General features: G+C 38.3%; 1 non-coding gene and 17 pseudogenes across 1 annotated transcript; all 18 read right to left on the bottom strand.

Moving 5' to 3' along the window:
- Positions 1–993: 993 nt before the first annotated feature.
- Positions 994–1,112, bottom strand: LOC113086512 (uncharacterized; annotated as a pseudogene).
- Positions 1,113–1,888: 776 nt separating this feature from the next.
- On the bottom strand, positions 1,889–2,006 carry LOC113086526 (uncharacterized; annotated as a pseudogene).
- Positions 2,007–3,069: 1,063 nt separating this feature from the next.
- LOC113086519 (uncharacterized) lies at positions 3,070–3,187 on the bottom strand (annotated as a pseudogene).
- Positions 3,188–4,251: 1,064 nt separating this feature from the next.
- On the bottom strand, positions 4,252–4,370 carry LOC113086498 (5S ribosomal RNA). The gene has a single exon (XR_003284903.1). It is a non-coding gene; the product is annotated as a 5S ribosomal RNA (ribosomal RNA).
- A 1,060-nt stretch (positions 4,371–5,430) lies between these two features.
- LOC113086527 (uncharacterized) lies at positions 5,431–5,546 on the bottom strand (annotated as a pseudogene).
- Positions 5,547–6,608: 1,062 nt separating this feature from the next.
- On the bottom strand, positions 6,609–6,727 carry LOC113086506 (uncharacterized; annotated as a pseudogene).
- A 789-nt stretch (positions 6,728–7,516) lies between these two features.
- LOC113086511 (uncharacterized) lies at positions 7,517–7,635 on the bottom strand (annotated as a pseudogene).
- A 1,065-nt stretch (positions 7,636–8,700) lies between these two features.
- LOC113086501 (uncharacterized) lies at positions 8,701–8,819 on the bottom strand (annotated as a pseudogene).
- Positions 8,820–10,163: 1,344 nt separating this feature from the next.
- On the bottom strand, positions 10,164–10,282 carry LOC113086500 (uncharacterized; annotated as a pseudogene).
- Positions 10,283–11,062: 780 nt separating this feature from the next.
- LOC113086499 (uncharacterized) lies at positions 11,063–11,181 on the bottom strand (annotated as a pseudogene).
- A 1,063-nt stretch (positions 11,182–12,244) lies between these two features.
- LOC113086529 (uncharacterized) lies at positions 12,245–12,363 on the bottom strand (annotated as a pseudogene).
- A 1,064-nt stretch (positions 12,364–13,427) lies between these two features.
- On the bottom strand, positions 13,428–13,546 carry LOC113086528 (uncharacterized; annotated as a pseudogene).
- Positions 13,547–14,613: 1,067 nt separating this feature from the next.
- LOC113086516 (uncharacterized) lies at positions 14,614–14,732 on the bottom strand (annotated as a pseudogene).
- A 787-nt stretch (positions 14,733–15,519) lies between these two features.
- LOC113086510 (uncharacterized) lies at positions 15,520–15,638 on the bottom strand (annotated as a pseudogene).
- Positions 15,639–16,703: 1,065 nt separating this feature from the next.
- LOC113086520 (uncharacterized) lies at positions 16,704–16,822 on the bottom strand (annotated as a pseudogene).
- Positions 16,823–17,886: 1,064 nt separating this feature from the next.
- LOC113086505 (uncharacterized) lies at positions 17,887–18,005 on the bottom strand (annotated as a pseudogene).
- Positions 18,006–18,793: 788 nt separating this feature from the next.
- On the bottom strand, positions 18,794–18,912 carry LOC113086508 (uncharacterized; annotated as a pseudogene).
- A 1,064-nt stretch (positions 18,913–19,976) lies between these two features.
- Positions 19,977–20,095, bottom strand: LOC113086504 (uncharacterized; annotated as a pseudogene).
- Between the last annotated feature and the right edge of the window lie 13 nt (positions 20,096–20,108).

The following is a 20,108-nucleotide window of genomic DNA, read 5'->3' as shown; positions in this document are numbered from 1 at the left end:
GAAAAAATATCCAAAAATTTAAAGCACCTGGTATTCCCAGGCAGTCCTCCCATCCATGTACTAACCTGGCCCAAACCTGCTTATATTCAGAGATCGGGCATTGACTCTATTTTTTGCCAAATTTATTATATACTAAGTGAAAAATTCCAAAAGCTTAAAGCACCTGGTATTCCTTGGCGGTCTATCATCCAAGTACTAACCAGACCTAAACCTGCTAAGATTCAGAGATCGGGCATTGACTCTATTTTTTTTTTTTTTTGCAAGATTATTATATAATTTGTGAAAAATATCCAAAATTTAAAGCACCTGGTATTCCCAGGCAGTCTCCATCCATGTACTAACCTGGCCCAAACCTGCTTATATTCAGAGATCGGGCATTGACTCTATTTTTTGCCAAATTTATTATATACTAAGTGAAAAAATTCCAAAAGCTTAAAGCACCTGGTATTCCTTGGCGGTCTCTCATCCAAGTACTAACCAGACCTAACCTGCTAAGATTCAGAGATCGGGCATTGACTCTTTTTTTTTTTTTTTTTTTTTGCAAGATTATTATATAATTTGTGAAAAATATCCAAAAATTTAAAGCACCTGGTATTCCCAGGCAGTCTCCCATCCATGTACTAACCTGGCCCAAACCTGCTTATATTCAGAGATCGGGCATTGACTCTATTTTTTGCCAAATTTATTATATACTAAGTGAAAAAATTCCAAAAGCTTAAAGCACCTGGTATTCCTTGGCGGTCTCTCATCCAAGTACTAACCAGACCTAAACCTGCTAAGATTCAGAGATCGGGCATTGACTCTTTTTTTTTTTTTTTTTTGCAAGATTATTATATAATTCGTGAAAAATATCCAAAATTTAAAGCACCTGATATTCCCAGGCAGTCTCCCATCCATGTACTAACCTGGCGCAAACCTGCTTATATTCAGAGATCGGGCATTGACTCTATTTTTTGGCAAAATTATTATATACTAAGTGAAAAATTTCAAAATAGCTTAGAGTACCTGGCATTCCCAGGCGGTCTCCCATCCAGGCACTAACCAGGCCCAAACCTGCTTAGCTTCCGAGATCAGACAAGATCGGGCATAGCCAGGCTGGTATGGCCATAAGCGAAGACTGCTGCAAAGAGAAGGCTATTTAAAGATCAGCCAATCTACTCGCCAGTACATTATAAAGTAGGAAAGAAACCCAAAAGCTTAAAGCACCTGGTATTCCTAGGCGGTCTCTCATCCAAGTACTAACCTGGCCCAAACCTGCTTATATTCAGAGATCGGGCATTGACTCTATTTTTTGCCAAATTTATTATATACTAAGTGAAAAAATTCCAAAAGCTTAAAGCACCTGGTATTCCTTGGCGGTCTATCATTCAAGTACTAACCAGACCTTAACCTGCTAAGATTCAGAGATCGGGCATTGACTTCTTTTTTTTTTTTTTTTGCAAGATTATTATATAATTCGTGAAAAATATCCAAAAATTTAAAGCACCTGGTATTCCCAGGCAGTCTCCCATCCATGTACTAACCTGGCCCAAACCTGCTTATATTCAGAGATCGGGCATTGACTCTATTTTTTGCCAAATTTATTATATACTAAGTGAAAAAATTCCAAAAGCTTAAAGCACCTGGTATTCCTTGGCGGTCTCTCATCCAAGTACTAACCAGACCTAAACCTGCTAAGATTCAGAGATCGGGCATTGACTCTTTTTTTTTTTTTTTGCAAGATTATTATATAATTCGTGAAAAATATCCAAAAATTTAAAGCACCTGATATTCCCAGGCAGTCTCCCATCCATGTACTAACCTGGCGCAAACCTGCTTATATTCAGAGATCGGGCATTGACTCTATTTTTTGGCAAATTATTATATACTAAGTGAAAAATTTCAAAAAAGCTTAGAGTACCTGGTATTCCCAGGCGGTCTCCCATCCAGGCACTAACCAGGCCCAAACCTGCTTAGCTTCGAGATCAGACAAGATCGGGCATAGCCAGGCTGGTATGGCCATAAGCGAAGACTGCTGCAAAGAGAAGGCTATTTAAAGATCAGCCAATCTACTCGCCAGTACATTATAAAAGTAGGAAAGAAACCCCAAAAGCTTAAAGCACCTGGTATTCCTAGGCGGTCTCTCATCCAAGTACTAACCTGGCCCAAACCTGCTTATATTCAGAGATCGGGCATTGACTCTATTTTTTGCCAAATTTATTATATACTAAGTGAAAAAATTCCAAAAGCTTAAAGCACCTGGTATTCCTTGGCGGTCTATCATTCAAGTACTAACCAGACCTTAACCTGCTAAGATTCAGAGATCGGGCATTGACTTTTTTTTTTTTTTTTTTTGCAAGATTATTATATAATTCGTGAAAAATATCCAAAAATTTAAAGCACCTGGTATTCCCAGGCAGTCTCCCATCCATGTACTAACCTGGCCCAAACCTGCTTATATTCAGAGATCGGGCATTGACTCTATTTTTTGCCAAATTTATTATATACTAAGTGAAAAAATTCCAAAAGCTTAAAGCACCTGGTATTCCTTGGCGGTCTCTCATCCAAGTACTAACCAGACCTAAACCTGCTAAGATTCAGAGATCGGGCATTGACTCTTTTTTTTTTTTTTTTGCAAGATTATTATATAATTCGTGAAAAATATCCAAAAATTTAAAGCACCTGGTATTCCCAGGCAGTCTCCCATCCATGTACTAACCTGGCCCAAACCTGCTTATATTCAGAGATCGGGCATTGACTCTATTTTTTGCCAAATTTATTATATACTAAGTGAAAAAATTCCAAAAGCTTAAAGCACCTGGTATTCCTTGGCGGTCTCTCATCCAAGTACTAACCAGACCTAAACCTGCTAAGATTCAGAGATCGGGCATTGACTCTTTTTTTTTTTTTTTTTTTTTGCAAGATTATTATATAATTCGTGAAAAAATCCAAAAATTTAAAGCACCTGATATTCCCAGGCAGTCTCCCATCCATGTACTAACCTGGCGCAAACCTGCTTATATTCAGAGATCGGGCATTGACTCTATTTTTTGGCAAAATTATTATATACTAAGTGAAAAATTTCAAAATAGCTTAGAGTACCTGGTATTCCAGGCGGTCTCCCATCCAGGCACTAACCAGGCCCAAACCTGCTTAGCTTCCGAGATCAGACAAGATCGGGCATAGCCAGGCTGGTATGGCCATAAGCGAAGACTGCTGCAAAGAGAAGGCTATTTAAAGATCAGCCAATCTACTCGCCAGTACATTATAAAAGTAGGAAAGAAACCCCAAAAGCTTAAAGCACCTGGTATTCCTAGGCGGTCTCTCATCCAAGTACTAACCTGGCCCAAACCTGCTTATATTCAGAGATCGGGCATTGACTCTATTTTTTGCAAATTTATTATATACTAAGTGAAAAAATTCCAAAAGCTTAAAGCACCTGGTATTCCTTGGCGGTCTATCATTCAAGTACTAACCAGACCTTAACCTGCTAAGATTCAGAGATCGGGCATTGACTTCTTTTTTTTTTTTTTTGCAAGATTATTATATAATAATTCGTGAAAAATATCCAAAATTTAAAGCACCTGGTATTCCCAGGCAGTCTCCCATCCATGTACTAACCTGGCCCAAACCTGCTTATATTCAGAGATCGGGCATTGACTCTATTTTTTGCCAAATTTATTATATACTAAGTGAAAAAATTCCAAAAGCTTAAAGCACCTGGTATTCCTTGGCGGTCTCTCATCCAAGTACTAACCAGACCTAAACCTGCTAAGATTCAGAGATCGGGCATTGACTCTTTTTTTTTTTTTTTTTGCAAGATTATTATATAATTTGTGAAAAATATCCAAAAATTTAAAGCACCTGGTATTCCCAGGCAGTCTCCCATCCATGTACTAACCTGGCCAAACCTGCTTATATTCAGAGATCGGGCATTGACTCTATTTTTTGCCAAATTTATTATATACTAAGTGAAAAAATTCCAAAAGCTTAAAGCACCTGGTATTCCTTGGCGGTCTCTCTCATCCAAGTACTAACCAGACCTAAACCTGCTAAGATTCAGAGATCGGGCATTGACTCTTTTTTTTTTTTTTTTTTTTGCAAGATTATTATATAATTCGTGAAAAATATCCAAAAATTTAAAGCACCTGATATTCCCAGGCAGTCTCCCATCCATGTACTAACCTGGCGCAAACCTGCTTATATTCAGAGATCGGGCATTGACTCTATTTTTTGGCAAAATTATTATATACTAAGTGAAAAATTTCAAAAAGCTTACAGTACCTGGTATTCCCAGGCGGTCTCCCATCCAGGCACTAACCAGGCCCAAACCTGCTTAGCTTCCGAGATCAGACAAGATCGGGCATAGCCAGGCTGGTATGGCCATAAGCGAAGACTGCTGCAAAGAGAAGGCTATTTAAAGATCAGCCAATCTACTCGCCAGTACATTATAAAAGTAGGAAAGAAACCCCAAAAGCTTAAAGCACCTGGTATTCCTAGGCGGTCTCTCATCCAAGTACTAACCTGGCCCAAACCTGCTTATATTCAGAGATCGGGCATTGACTCTATTTTTTGCCAAATTTATTATATACTAAGTGAAAAAATTCCAAAAGCTTAAAGCACCTGGTATTCCTTGGCGGTCTATCATTCAAGTACTAACCAGACCTTAACCTGCTAAGATTCAGAGATCGGGCATTGACTTCTTCTTTTTTTTTTTTTTTGCAAGATTATTATATAATTCGTGAAAAATATCCAAAATTTAAAGCACCTGGTATTCCCAGGCAGTCTCCCATCCATGTACTAACCTGGCCCAAACCTGCTTATATTCAGAGATCGGGCATTGACTCTATTTTTTGCCAAATTTATTATATACTAAGTGAAAAAATTCCAAAAGCTTAAAGCACCTGGTATTCCTTGGCGGTCTTCATCCAAGTACTAACCAGACCTAAACCTGCTAAGATTCAGAGATCGGGCATTGACTCTTTTTTTTTTTTTTTTTGCAAGATTATTATATAATTTGTGAAAAATATCCAAAAATTTAAAGCACCTGGTATTCCCAGGCAGTCTCCCATCCATGTACTAACCTGGCCCAAACCTGCTTATATTCAGAGATCGGGCATTGACTCTATTTTTTGCCAAATTTATTATATACTAAGTGAAAAAATTCCAAAAGCTTAAAGCACCTGGTATTCCTTGGCGGTCTCTCATCCAAGTACTAACCAGACCTAAACCTGCTAAGATTCAGAGATCGGGCATTGACTCTTTTTTTTTTTTTTTTTTGGCAAGATATTATATAATTCGTGAAAAATATCCAAAAATTTAAAGCACCTGATATTCCCAGGCAGTCTCCCATCCATGTACTAACCTGGCGCAAACCTGCTTATATTCAGAGATCGGGCATTGACTCTATTTTTTGGCAAAATTATTATATACTAAGTGAAAAATTTCAAAAGCTTAGAGTACCTGGTATTCCCAGGCGGTCTCCCATCCAGGCTAACCAGGCCAAACCTGCTTAGCTTACGAGATCAGACAAGATCGGGCATAGCCAGGCTGGTATGGCCATAAGCGAAGACTGCTGCAAAGAGAAGGCTATTTAAAGATCAGCCAATCTACTCGCCAGTACATTATAAAGTAGGAAAGAAACCCCAAAAGCTTAAAGCACCTGGTATTCCTAGGCGGTCTCTCATCCAAGTACTAACCTGGCCCAAACCTGCTTATTTCAGAGATCGGGCATTGACTCTATTTTTTGCCAAATTTATTATATACTAAGTGAAAAAATTCCAAAAAGCTTAAAGCACCTGGTATTCCTTGGCGGTCTATCATTCAAGTACTAACCAGACCTTAACCTGCTAAGATTCAGAGATCGGGCATTGACTTCTTTTTTTTTTTTTTTTGCAAGATTATTATATAATTCGTGAAAAAATATCCAAAATTTAAAGCACCTGGTATTCCCAGGCAGTCTCCCATCCATGTACTAACCTGGCCCAAACCTGCTTATATTCAGAGATCGGGCATTGACTCTATTTTTTGCCAAATTTATTATATACTAAGTGAAAAAATTCCAAAAGCTTAAAGCACCTGGTATTCCTTGGCGGTCTCTCATCCAAGTACTAACCAGACCTAAACCTGCTAAGATTCAGAGATCGGGCATTGACCTCTTTTTTTTTTTTTTTTGCAAGATTATTATATAATTTGTGAAAAATATCCAAAAATTTAAAGCACCTGGTATTCCCAGGCAGTCTCCCATCCATGTACTAACCTGGCCCAAACCTGCTTATATTCAGAGATCGGGCATTGACTCTATTTTTTGCCAAATTTATTATATACTAAGTGAAAAAATTCCAAAAGCTTAAAGCACCTGGTATTCCTTGGCGGTCTCTCATCCAAGTACTAACCAGACCTAAACCTGCTAAGATTCAGAGATCGGGCATTGACTCTTTTTTTTTTTTTTTTTTTTGCAAGATTATTATATAATTCGTGAAAAATATCCAAAAATTTAAAGCACCTGATATTCCCAGGCAGTCTCCCATCCATGTACTAACCTGGCGCAAACCTGCTTATATTCAGAGATCGGGCATTGACTCTATTTTTTGGCAAAATTATTATATACTAAGTGAAAAATTTCAAAAAGCTTACAGTACCTGGTATTCCCAGGCGGTCTCCCATCCAGGCACTAACCAGGCCCAAACCTGCTTAGCTTACGAGATCAGACAAGATCGGGCATAGCCAGGCTGGTATGGCCATAAGCGAAGACTGCTGCAAAGAGAAGGCTATTTAAAGATCAGCCAATCTACTCGCCAGTACATTATAAAAGTAGGAAAGAAACCCCAAAAGCTTAAAGCACCTGGTATTCCTAGGCGGTCTCTCATCCAAGTACTAACCTGGCCCAAACCTGCTTATATTCAGAGATCGGGCATTGACTCTATTTTTTGCCAAATTTATTATATACTAAGTGAAAAAATTCCAAAAGCTTAAAGCACCTGGTATTCCTTGGCGGTCTATCATTCAAGTACTAACCAGACCTTAAACTGCTAAGATTCAGAGATCGGGCATTGACTTCTTCTTTTTTTTTTTTTTTTTGCAAGATTATTATATAATTTGTGAAAAATATCCAAAAATTTAAAGCACCTGGTATTCCCAGGCAGTCTCCCATCCATGTACTAACCTGGCCCAAACCTGCTTATATTCAGAGATCGGGCATTGACTCTATTTTTTGCCAAATTTATTATATACTAAGTGAAAAAATTCCAAAAGCTTAAAGCACCTGGTATTCCTTGGCGGTCTCTCATCCAAGTACTAACCAGACCTAAACCTGCTAAGATTCAGAGATCGGGCATTGACTCTTTTTTTTTTTTTTTTTTTTTGCAAGATTATTATATAATTCGTGAAAAATATCCAAAAATTTAAAGCACCTGATATTCCCAGGCAGTCTCCCATCCATGTACTAACCTGGCGCAAACCTGCTTATATTCAGAGATCGGGCATTGACTCTATTTTTTGGCAAAATTATTATATACTAAGTGAAAAATTTCAAAATAGCTTAGAGTACCTGGCATTCCCAGGCGGTCTCCCATCCAGGCACTAACCAGGCCCAAACCTGCTTAGCTTCCGAGATCAGACAAGATCGGGCATAGCCAGGCTGGTATGGCCATAAGCGAAGACTGCTGCAAAGAGAAGGCTATTTAAAGATCAGCCAATCTACTCGCCAGTACATTATAAAAGTAGGAAAGAAACCCCAAAAGCTTAAAGCACCTGGTATTCCTAGGCGGTCTCTCATCCAAGTACTAACCTGGCCCAAACCTGCTTATATTCAGAGATCGGGCATTGACTCTATTTTTTGCCAAATTTATTATATACTAAGTGAAAAAATTCCAAAAGCTTAAAGCACCTGGTATTCCTTGGCGGTCTATCATTCAAGTACTAACCAGACCTTAACCTGCTAAGATTCAGAGATCGGGCATTGACTTCTTCTTTTTTTTTTTTTTGCAAGATTATTATATAATTCGTGAAAAATATCCAAAAATTTAAAGCACCTGGTATTCCCAGGCAGTCTCCCATCCATGTACTAACCTGGCCCAAACCTGCTTATATTCAGAGATCGGGCATTGACTCTATTTTTTGCCAAATTTATTATATACTAAGTGAAAAAATTCCAAAAGCTTAAAGCACCTGGTATTCCTTGGCGGTCTCTCATCCAAGTACTAACCAGACCTAAACCTGCTAAGATTCAGAGATCGGGCATTGACTCTTTTTTTTTTTTTTTTTTTGCAAGATTATTATATAATTTGTGAAAAATATCCAAAAATTTAAAGCACCTGGTATTCCCAGGCAGTCTCCCATCCATGTACTAACCTGGCCCAAACCTGCTTATATTCAGAGATCGGGCATTGACTCTATTTTTTGCCAAATTTATTATATACTAAGTGAAAAAATTCCAAAAGCTTAAAGCACCTGGTATTCCTTGGCGGTCTCTCATCCAAGTACTAACCAGACCTAAACCTGCTAAGATTCAGAGATCGGGCATTGACTCTTTTTTTTTTTTTTTTTTTGCAAGAATATTATATAATTCGTGAAAAATATCCAAAAATTTAAAGCACCTGATATTCCCAGGCAGTCTCCCATCCATGTACTAACCTGGCGCAAACCTGCTTATATTCAGAGATCGGGCATTGACTCTATTTTTTGGCAAAATTATTATATACTAAGTGAAAAATTTCAAAAAGCTTAGAGTACCTGGTATTCCCAGGCGGTCTCCCATCCAGGCACTAACCAGGCCCAAACCTGCTTAGCTTCCGAGATCAGACAAGATCGGGCATAGCCAGGCTGGTATGGCCATAAGCGAAGACTGCTGCAAAGAGAAGGCTATTTAAAGATCAGCCAATCTACTCGCCAGTACATTATAAAAGTAGGAAAGAAACCCCAAAAGCTTAAAGCACCTGGTATTCCTAGGCGGTCTCTCATCCAAGTACTAACCTGGCCCAAACCTGCTTATATTCAGAGATCGGGCATTGACTCTATTTTTTGCCAAATTTATTATATACTAAGTGAAAAAATTCCAAAAGCTTAAAGCACCTGGTATTCCTTGGCGGTCTATCATTCAAGTACTAACCAGACCTTAACCTGCTAAGATTCAGAGATCGGGCATTGACTTCTTCTTTTTTTTTTTTTTTTGCAAGATTATTATATAATTCGTGAAAAATATCCAAAAATTTAAAGCACCTGGTATTCCCAGGCAGTCTCCCATCCATGTACTAACCTGGCCCAAACCTGCTTATATTCAGAGATCGGGCATTGACTCTATTTTTTGCCAAATTTATTATATACTAAGTGAAAAAATTCCAAAAGCTTAAAGCACCTGGTATTCCTTGGCGGTCTCTCATCCAAGTACTAACCAGACCTAAACCTGCTAAGATTCAGAGATCGGGCATTGACTCTTTTTTTTTTTTTTTTGCAAGATTATTATATAATTGTGAAAAATATCCAAAAATTTAAAGCACCTGGTATTCCCAGGCAGTCTCCCATCCATGTACTAACCTGGCCCAAACCTGCTTATATTCAGAGATCGGGCATTGACTCTATTTTTTGCCAAATTTATTATATACTAAGTGAAAAAATTCCAAAAGCTTAAAGCACCTGGTATTCCTTGGCGGTCTCTCATCCAAGTACTAACCAGACCTAAACCTGCTAAGATTCAGAGATCGGGCATTGACTCTTTTTTTTTTTTTTTTTTTGCAAGATTATTATATAATTCGTGAAAAATATCCAAAAATTTAAAGCACCTGGTATTCCCAGGCAGTCTCCCATCCATGTACTAACCTGGCCCAAACCTGCTTATATTCAGAGATCGGGCATTGACTCTATTTTTTGCCAAATTTATTATATACTAAGTGAAAAAATTCCAAAAGCTTAAAGCACCTGGTATTCCTTGGCGGTCTCTCATCCAAGTACTAACCAGACCTAAACCTGCTAAGATTCAGAGATCGGGCATTGACTCTTTTTTTTTTTTTTTTTTGCAAGATTATTATATAATTCGTGAAAAATATCCAAAAATTTAAAGCACCTGATATTCCCAGGCAGTCTCCCATCCATGTACTAACCTGGCGCAAACCTGCTTATATTCAGAGATCGGGCATTGACTCTATTTTTTGGCAAAATTATTATATACTAAGTGAAAAATTTCAAAAAGCTTAGAGTACCTGGTATTCCCAGGCGGTCTCCCATCCAGGCACTAACCAGGCCCAAACCTGCTTAGCTTCCGAGATCAGACAAGATCGGGCATAGCCAGGCTGGTATGGCCATAAGCGAAGACTGCTGCAAAGAGAAGGCTATTTAAAGATCAGCCAATCTACTCGCCAGTACATTATAAAAGTAGGAAAGAAACCCCAAAAGCTTAAAGCACCTGGTATTCCTAGGCGGTCTCTCATCCAAGTACTAACCTGGCCCAAACCTGCTTATATTCAGAGATCGGGCATTGACTCTATTTTTTGCCAAATTTATTATATACTAAGTGAAAAAATTCCAAAAGCTTAAAGCACCTGGTATTCCTTGGCGGTCTATCATTCAAGTACTAACCAGACCTTAACCTGCTAAGATTCAGAGATCGGGCATTGACTTCTTTTTTTTTTTTTTTTGCAAGATTATTATATAATTCGTGAAAAATATCCAAAAATTTAAAGCACCTGGTATTCCCAGGCAGTCTCCCATCCATGTACTAACCTGGCCCAAACCTGCTTATATTCAGAGATCGGGCATTGACTCTATTTTTTGCCAAATTTATTATATACTAAGTGAAAAAATTCCAAAAGCTTAAAGCACCTGGTATTCCTTGGCGGTCTCTCATCCAAGTACTAACCAGACCTAAACCTGCTAAGATTCAGAGATCGGGCATTGACTCTTTTTTTTTTTTTTTTTGCAAGATTATTATATAATTCGTGAAAAATATCCAAAAATTTAAAGCACCTGATATTCCCAGGCAGTCTCCCATCCATGTACTAACCTGGCGCAAACCTGCTTATATTCAGAGATCGGGCATTGACTCTATTTTTTGGCAAAATTATTATATACTAAGTGAAAAATTTCAAAAAGCTTAGAGTACCTGGTATTCCCAGGCGGTCTCCCATCCAGGCACTAACCAGGCCCAAACCTGCTTAGCTTCCGAGATCAGACAAGATCGGGCATAGCCAGGCTGGTATGGCCATAAGCGAAGACTGCTGCAAAGAGAAGGCTATTTAAAGATCAGCCAATCTACTCGCCAGTACATTATAAAAGTAGGAAAGAAACCCCAAAAGCTTAAAGCACCTGGTATTCCTAGGCGGTCTCTCATCCAAGTACTAACCTGGCCCAAACCTGCTTATATTCAGAGATCGGGCATTGACTCTATTTTTTGCCAAATTTATTATATACTAAGTGAAAAAATTCCAAAAGCTTAAAGCACCTGGTATTCCTTGGCGGTCTATCATTCAAGTACTAACCAGACCTTAACCTGCTAAGATTCAGAGATCGGGCATTGACTTCTTTTTTTTTTTTTTTTGCAAGATTATTATATAATTCGTGAAAAATATCCAAAAATTTAAAGCACCTGGTATTCCCAGGCAGTCTCCCATCCATGTACTAACCTGGCCCAAACCTGCTTATATTCAGAGATCGGGCATTGACTCTATTTTTTGCCAAATTTATTATATACTAAGTGAAAAAATTCCAAAAGCTTAAAGCACCTGGTATTCCTTGGCGGTCTCTCATCCAAGTACTAACCAGACCTAAACCTGCTAAGATTCAGAGATCGGGCATTGACTCTTTTTTTTTTTTTTTTTTGCAAGATTATTATATAATTTGTGAAAAATATCCAAAAATTTAAAGCACCTGGTATTCCCAGGCAGTCTCCCATCCATGTACTAACCTGGCCCAAACCTGCTTATATTCAGAGATCGGGCATTGACTCTATTTTTTGCCAAATTTATTATATACTAAGTGAAAAAATTCCAAAAGCTTAAAGCACCTGGTATTCCTTGGCGGTCTCTCATCCAAGTACTAACCAGACCTAAACCTGCTAAGATTCAGAGATCGGGCATTGACTCTTTTTTTTTTTTTTTTTTTTGCAAGATATTATATAATTCGTGAAAAATATCCAAAAATTTAAAGCACCTGATATTCCCAGGCAGTCTCCCATCCATGTACTAACCTGGCGCAAACCTGCTTATATTCAGAGATCGGGCATTGACTCTATTTTTTGGCAAAATTATTATATACTAAGTGAAAAATTTCAAAAAGCTTAGAGTACCTGGTATTCCCAGGCGGTCTCCCATCCAGGCACTAACCAGGCCCAAACCTGCTTAGCTTCCGAGATCAGACAAGATCGGGCATAGCCAGGCTGGTATGGCCATAAGCGAAGACTGCTGCAAAGAGAAGGCTATTTAAAGATCAGCCAATCTACTCGCCAGTACATTATAAAAGTAGGAAAGAAACCCCAAAAGCTTAAAGCACCTGGTATTCCTAGGCGGTCTCTCATCCAAGTACTAACCTGGCCCAAACCTGCTTATATTCAGAGATCGGGCATTGACTCTATTTTTTGCCAAATTTATTATATACTAAGTGAAAAAATTCCAAAAGCTTAAAGCACCTGGTATTCCTTGGCGGTCTATCATTCAAGTACTAACCAGACCTTAACCTGCTAAGATTCAGAGATCGGGCATTGACTTCTTTTTTTTTTTTTTTTGCAAGATTATTATATAATTCGTGAAAAATATCCAAAAATTTAAAGCACCTGGTATTCCCAGGCAGTCTCCCATCCATGTACTAACCTGGCCCAAACCTGCTTATATTCAGAGATCGGGCATTGACTCTATTTTTTGCCAAATTTATTATATACTAAGTGAAAAAATTCCAAAAGCTTAAAGCACCTGGTATTCCTTGGCGGTCTCTCATCCAAGTACTAACCAGACCTAAACCTGCTAAGATTCAGAGATCGGGCATTGACTCTTTTTTTTTTTTTTTTTTGCAAGATTATTATATAATTTGTGAAAAATATCCAAAAATTTAAAGCACCTGGTATTCCCAGGCAGTCTCCCATCCATGTACTAACCTGGCCCAAACCTGCTTATATTCAGAGATCGGGCATTGACTCTATTTTTTGCCAAATTTATTATATACTAAGTGAAAAAATTCCAAAAGCTTAAAGCACCTGGTATTCCTTGGCGGTCTCTCATCCAAGTACTAACCAGACCTAAACCTGCTAAGATTCAGAGATCGGGCATTGACTCTTTTTTTTTTTTTTTTTTTTGCAAGATTATTATATAATTCGTGAAAAATATCCAAAAATTTAAAGCACCTGATATTCCCAGGCAGTCTCCCATCCATGTACTAACCTGGCGCAAACCTGCTTATATTCAGAGATCGGGCATTGACTCTATTTTTTGGCAAAATTATTATATACTAAGTGAAAAATTTCAAAAAGCTTAGAGTACCTGGTATTCCCAGGCGGTCTCCCATCCAGGCACTAACCAGGCCCAAACCTGCTTAGCTTCCGAGATCAGACAAGATCGGGCATAGCCAGGCTGGTATGGCCATAAGCGAAGACTGCTGCAAAGAGAAGGCTATTTAAAGATCAGCCAATCTACTCGCCAGTACATTATAAAAGTAGGAAAGAAACCCCAAAAGCTTAAAGCACCTGGTATTCCTAGGCGGTCTCTCATCCAAGTACTAACCTGGCCCAAACCTGCTTATATTCAGAGATCGGGCATTGACTCTATTTTTTGCCAAATTTATTATATACTAAGTGAAAAAATTCCAAAAGCTTAAAGCACCTGGTATTCCTTGGCGGTCTATCATTCAAGTACTAACCAGACCTTAACCTGCTAAGATTCAGAGATCGGGCATTGACTTCTTCTTTTTTTTTTTTTTTTGCAAGATTATTATATAATTCGTGAAAAATATCCAAAAATTTAAAGCACCTGGTATTCCCAGGCAGTCTCCCATCCATGTACTAACCTGGCCCAAACCTGCTTATATTCAGAGATCGGGCATTGACTCTATTTTTTGCCAAATTTATTATATACTAAGTGAAAAAATTCCAAAAGCTTAAAGCACCTGGTATTCCTTGGCGGTCTCTCATCCAAGTACTAACCAGACCTAAACCTGCTAAGATTCAGAGATCGGGCATTGACTCTTTTTTTTTTTTTTTTTTTGCAAGATTATTATATAATTTGTGAAAAATATCCAAAAATTTAAAGCACCTGGTATTCCCAGGCAGTCTCCCATCCATGTACTAACCTGGCCCAAACCTGCTTATATTCAGAGATCGGGCATTGACTCTATTTTTTGCCAAATTTATTATATACTAAGTGAAAAAATTCCAAAAGCTTAAAGCACCTGGTATTCCTTGGCGGTCTCTCATCCAAGTACTAACCAGACCTAAACCTGCTAAGATTCAGAGATCGGGCATTGACTCTTTTTTTTTTTTTTTTTTTGCAAGATATTATATAATTCGTGAAAAATATCCAAAAATTTAAAGCACCTGATATTCCCAGGCAGTCTCCCATCCATGTACTAACCTGGCGCAAACCTGCTTATATTCAGAGATCGGGCATTGACTCTATTTTTTGGCAAAATTATTATATACTAAGTGAAAAATTTCAAAAAAGCTTAGAGTACCTGGTATTCCCAGGCGGTCTCCCATCCAGGCACTAACCAGGCCCAAACCTGCTTAGCTTACGAGATCAGACAAGATCGGGCATAGCCAGGCTGGTATGGCCATAAGCGAAGACTGCTGCAAAGAGAAGGCTATTTAAAGATCAGCCAATCTACTCGCCAGTACATTATAAAAGTAGGAAAGAAACCCCAAAAGCTTAAAGCACCTGGTATTCCTAGGCGGTCTCTCATCCAAGTACTAACCTGGCCCAAACCTGCTTATATTCAGAGATCGGGCATTGACTCTATTTTTTGCCAAATTTATTATATACTAAGTGAAAAAATTCCAAAAGCTTAAAGCACCTGGTATTCCTTGGCGGTCTATCATTCAAGTACTAACCAGACCTTAAACTGCTAAGATTCAGAGATCGGGCATTGACTTCTTCTTTTTTTTTTTTTTTTTGCAAGATTATTATATAATTTGTGAAAAATATCCAAAAATTTAAAGCACCTGGTATTCCCAGGCAGTCTCCCATCCATGTACTAACCTGGCCCAAACCTGCTTATATTCAGAGATCGGGCATTGACTCTATTTTTTGCCAAATTTATTATATACTAAGTGAAAAAATTCCAAAAGCTTAAAGCACCTGGTATTCCTTGGCGGTCTCTCATCCAAGTACTAACCAGACCTAAACCTGCTAAGATTCAGAGATCGGGCATTGACTTTTTTTTTTTTTTTTTTTTTGCAAGATTATTATATAATTCGTGAAAAATATCCAAAAATTTAAAGCACCTGATATTCCCAGGCAGTCTCCCATCCATGTACTAACCTGGCGCAAACCTGCTTATATTCAGAGATCGGGCATTGACTCTATTTTTTGGCAAAATTATTATATACTAAGTGAAAAATTTCAAAATAGCTTAGAGTACCTGGCATTCCCAGGCGGTCTCCCATCCAGGCACTAACCAGGCCCAAACCTGCTTAGCTTCCGAGATCAGACAAGATCGGGCATAGCCAGGCTGGTATGGCCATAAGCGAAGACTGCTGCAAAGAGAAGGCTATTTAAAGATCAGCCAATCTACTCGCCAGTACATTATAAAAGTAGGAAAGAAACCCCAAAAGCTTAAAGCACCTGGTATTCCTAGGCGGTCTCTCATCCAAGTACTAACCTGGCCCAAACCTGCTTATATTCAGAGATCGGGCATTGACTCTATTTTTTGCCAAATTTATTATATACTAAGTGAAAAAATTCCAAAAGCTTAAAGCACCTGGTATTCCTTGGCGGTCTATCATTCAAGTACTAACCAGACCTTAACCTGCTAAGATTCAGAGATCGGGCATTGACTTCTTCTTTTTTTTTTTTTTGCAAGATTATTATATAATTCGTGAAAAATATCCAAAAATTTAAAGCACCTGGTATTCCCAGGCAGTCTCCCATCCATGTACTAACCTGGCCCAAACCTGCTTATATTCAGAGATCGGGCATTGACTCTATTTTTTGCCAAATTTATTATATACTAAGTGAAAAAATTCCAAAAGCTTAAAGCACCTGGTATTCCTTGGCGGTCTCTCATCCAAGTACTAACCAGACCTAAACCTGCTAAGATTCAGAGATCGGGCATTGACTCTTTTTTTTTTTTTTTTGCAAGATTATTATATAATTTGTGAAAAATATCCAAAAATTTAAAGCACCTGGTATTCCCAGGCAGTCTCCCATCCATGTACTAACCTGGCCCAAACCTGCTTATATTCAGAGATCGGGCATTGACTCTATTTTTTGCCAAATTTATTATATACTAAGTGAAAAAATTCCAAAAGCTTAAAGCACCTGGTATTCCTTGGCGGTCTCTCATCCAAGTACTAACCAGACCTAAACCTGCTAAGATTCAGAGATCGGGCATTGACTCTTTTTTTTTTTTTTTTTTTTTGCAAGATTATTATATAATTCGTGAAAAATATCCAAAAATTTAAAGCACCTGATATTCCCAGGCAGTCTCCCATCCATGTACTAACCTGGCGCAAACCTGCTTATATTCAGAGATCGGGCATTGACTCTATTTTTTGGCAAAATTATTATATACTAAGTGAAAAATTTCAAAAAAGCTTAGAGTACCTGGTATTCCCAGGCGGTCTCCCATCCAGGCACTAACCAGGCCCAAACCTGCTTAGCTTCCGAGATCAGACAAGATCGGGCATAGCCAGGCTGGTATGGCCATAAGCGAAGACTGCTGCAAAGAGAAGGCTATTTAAAGATCAGCCAATCTACTCGCCAGTACATTATAAAAGTAGGAAAGAAACCCCAAAAGCTTAAAGCACCTGGTATTCCTAGGCGGTCTCTCATCCAAGTACTAACCTGGCCCAAACCTGCTTATATTCAGAGATCGGGCATTGACTCTATTTTTTGCCAAATTTATTATATACTAAGTGAAAAAATTCCAAAAGCTTAAAGCACCTGGTATTCCTTGGCGGTCTATCATTCAAGTACTAACCAGACCTTAACCTGCTAAGATTCAGAGATCGGGCATTGACTTCTTCTTTTTTTTTTTTTTGCAAGATTATTATATAATTCGTGAAAAATATCCAAAAATTTAAAGCACCTGGTATTCCCAGGCAGTCTCCCATCCATGTACTAACCTGGCCCAAACCTGCTTATATTCAGAGATCGGGCATTGACTCTATTTTTTGCCAAATTTATTATATACTAAGTGAAAAAATTCCAAAAGCTTAAAGCACCTGGTATTCCTTGGCGGTCTCTCATCCAAGTACTAACCAGACCTAAACCTGCTAAGATTCAGAGATCGGGCATTGACTCTTTTTTTTTTTTTTTTTGCAAGATTATTATATAATTTGTGAAAAATATCCAAAAATTTAAAGCACCTGGTATTCCCAGGCAGTCTCCCATCCATGTACTAACCTGGCGCAAACCTGCTTATATTCAGAGATCGGGCATTGACTCTATTTTTTGCCAAATTTATTATATACTAAGTGAAAAAATTCCAAAAGCTTAAAGCACCTGGTATTCCTTGGCGGTCTCTCATCCAAGTACTAACCAGACCTAAACCTGCTAAGATTCAGAGATCGGGCATTGACTCTTTTTTTTTTTTTTTTTTTGCAAGAATATTATATAATTCGTGAAAAATATCCAAAAATTTAAAGCACCTGATATTCCCAGGCAGTCTCCCATCCATGTACTAACCTGGCGCAAACCTGCTTATATTCAGAGATCGGGCATTGACTCTATTTTTTGGCAAAATTATTATATACTAAGTGAAAAATTTCAAAAAAGCTTACAGTACCTGGTATTCCCAGGCGGTCTCCCATCCAGGCACTAACCAGGCCCAAACCTGCTTAGCTTACGAGATCAGACAAGATCGGGCATAGCCAGGCTGGTATGGCCATAAGCGAAGACTGCTGCAAAGAGAAGGCTATTTAAAGATCAGCCAATCTACTCGCCAGTACATTATAAAAGTAGGAAAGAAACCCCAAAAGCTTAAAGCACCTGGTATTCCTAGGCGGTCTCTCATCCAAGTACTAACCTGGCCCAAACCTGCTTATATTCAGAGATCGGGCATTGACTCTATTTTTTGCCAAATTTATTATATACTAAGTGAAAAAATTCCAAAAGCTTAAAGCACCTGGTATTCCTTGGCGGTCTATCATTCAAGTACTAACCAGACCTTAAACTGCTAAGATTCAGAGATCGGGCATTGACTTCTTCTTTTTTTTTTTTTTTTTGCAAGATTATTATATAATTGTGAAAAATATCCAAAAATTTAAAGCACCTGGTATTCCCAGGCAGTCTCCCATCCATGTACTAACCTGGCCCAAACCTGCTTATATTCAGAGATCGGGCATTGACTCTATTTTTTGCCAAATTTATTATATACTAAGTGAAAAAATTCCAAAAGCTTAAAGCACCTGGTATTCCTTGGCGGTCTCTCATCCAAGTACTAACCAGACCTAAACCTGCTAAGATTCAGAGATCGGGCATTGACTCTTTTTTTTTTTTTTTTTTTTTGCAAGATTATTATATAATTCGTGAAAAATATCCAAAAATTTAAAGCACCTGATATTCCCAGGCAGTCTCCCATCCATGTACTAACCTGGCGCAAACCTGCTTATATTCAGAGATCGGGCATTGACTCTATTTTTTGGCAAAATTATTATATACTAAGTGAAAAATTTCAAAATAGCTTAGAGTACCTGGCATTCCCAGGCGGTCTCCCATCCAGGCACTAACCAGGCCCAAACCTGCTTAGCTTCCGAGATCAGACAAGATCGGGCATAGCCAGGCTGGTATGGCCATAAGCGAAGACTGCTGCAAAGAGAAGGCTATTTAAAGATCAGCCAATCTACTCGCCAGTACATTATAAAAGTAGGAAAGAAACCCCAAAAGCTTAAAGCACCTGGTATTCCTAGGCGGTCTCTCATCCAAGTACTAACCTGGCCCAAACCTGCTTATATTCAGAGATCGGGCATTGACTCTATTTTTTGCCAAATTTATTATATACTAAGTGAAAAAATTCCAAAAGCTTAAAGCACCTGGTATTCCTTGGCGGTCTATCATTCAAGTACTAACCAGACCTTAACCTGCTAAGATTCAGAGATCGGGCATTGACTTCTTCTTTTTTTTTTTTTTTGCAAGATTATTATATAATTCGTGAAAAATATCCAAAAATTTAAAGCACCTGGTATTCCCAGGCAGTCTCCCATCCATGTACTAACCTGGCCCAAACCTGCTTATATTCAGAGATCGGGCATTGACTCTATTTTTTGCCAAATTTATTATATACTAAGTGAAAAAATTCCAAAAGCTTAAAGCACCTGGTATTCCTTGGCGGTCTCTCATCCAAGTACTAACCAGACCTAAACCTGCTAAGATTCAGAGATCGGGCATTGACTCTTTTTTTTTTTTTTTTTGCAAGATTATTATATAATTTGTGAAAAATATCCAAAAATTTAAAGCACCTGGTATTCCCAGGCAGTCTCCCATCCATGTACTAACCTGGCCCAAACCTGCTTATATTCAGAGATCGGGCATTGACTCTATTTTTTGCCAAATTTATTATATACTAAGTGAAAAAATTCCAAAAGCTTAAAGCACCTGGTATTCCTTGGCGGTCTCTCATCCAAGTACTAACCAGACCTAAACCTGCTAAGATTCAGAGATCGGGCATTGACTCTTTTTTTTTTTTTTTTTTGCAAGAATATTATATAATTCGTGAAAAATATCCAAAAATTTAAAGCACCTGATATTCCCAGGCAGTCTCCCATCCATGTACTAACCTGGCGCAAACCTGCTTATATTCAGAGATCGGGCATTGACTCTATTTTTTGGCAAAATTATTATATACTAAGTGAAAAATTTCAAAAAAGCTTACAGTACCTGGTATTCCCAGGCGGTCTCCCATCCAGGCACTAACCAGGCCCAAACCTGCTTAGCTTACGAGATCAGACAAGATCGGGCATAGCCAGGCTGGTATGGCCATAAGCGAAGACTGCTGCA

The sequence above is a fragment of the Carassius auratus genome, unplaced genomic scaffold, assembly GCF_003368295.1.
Source record: "Carassius auratus strain Wakin unplaced genomic scaffold, ASM336829v1 scaf_tig00043284, whole genome shotgun sequence".
NCBI classification, from domain to species: Eukaryota; Metazoa; Chordata; class Actinopteri; order Cypriniformes; family Cyprinidae; genus Carassius; species Carassius auratus.
Note: the sequence above shows the minus strand (reverse complement) of the source record. Positions and strands in the feature narration are given on the sequence as shown.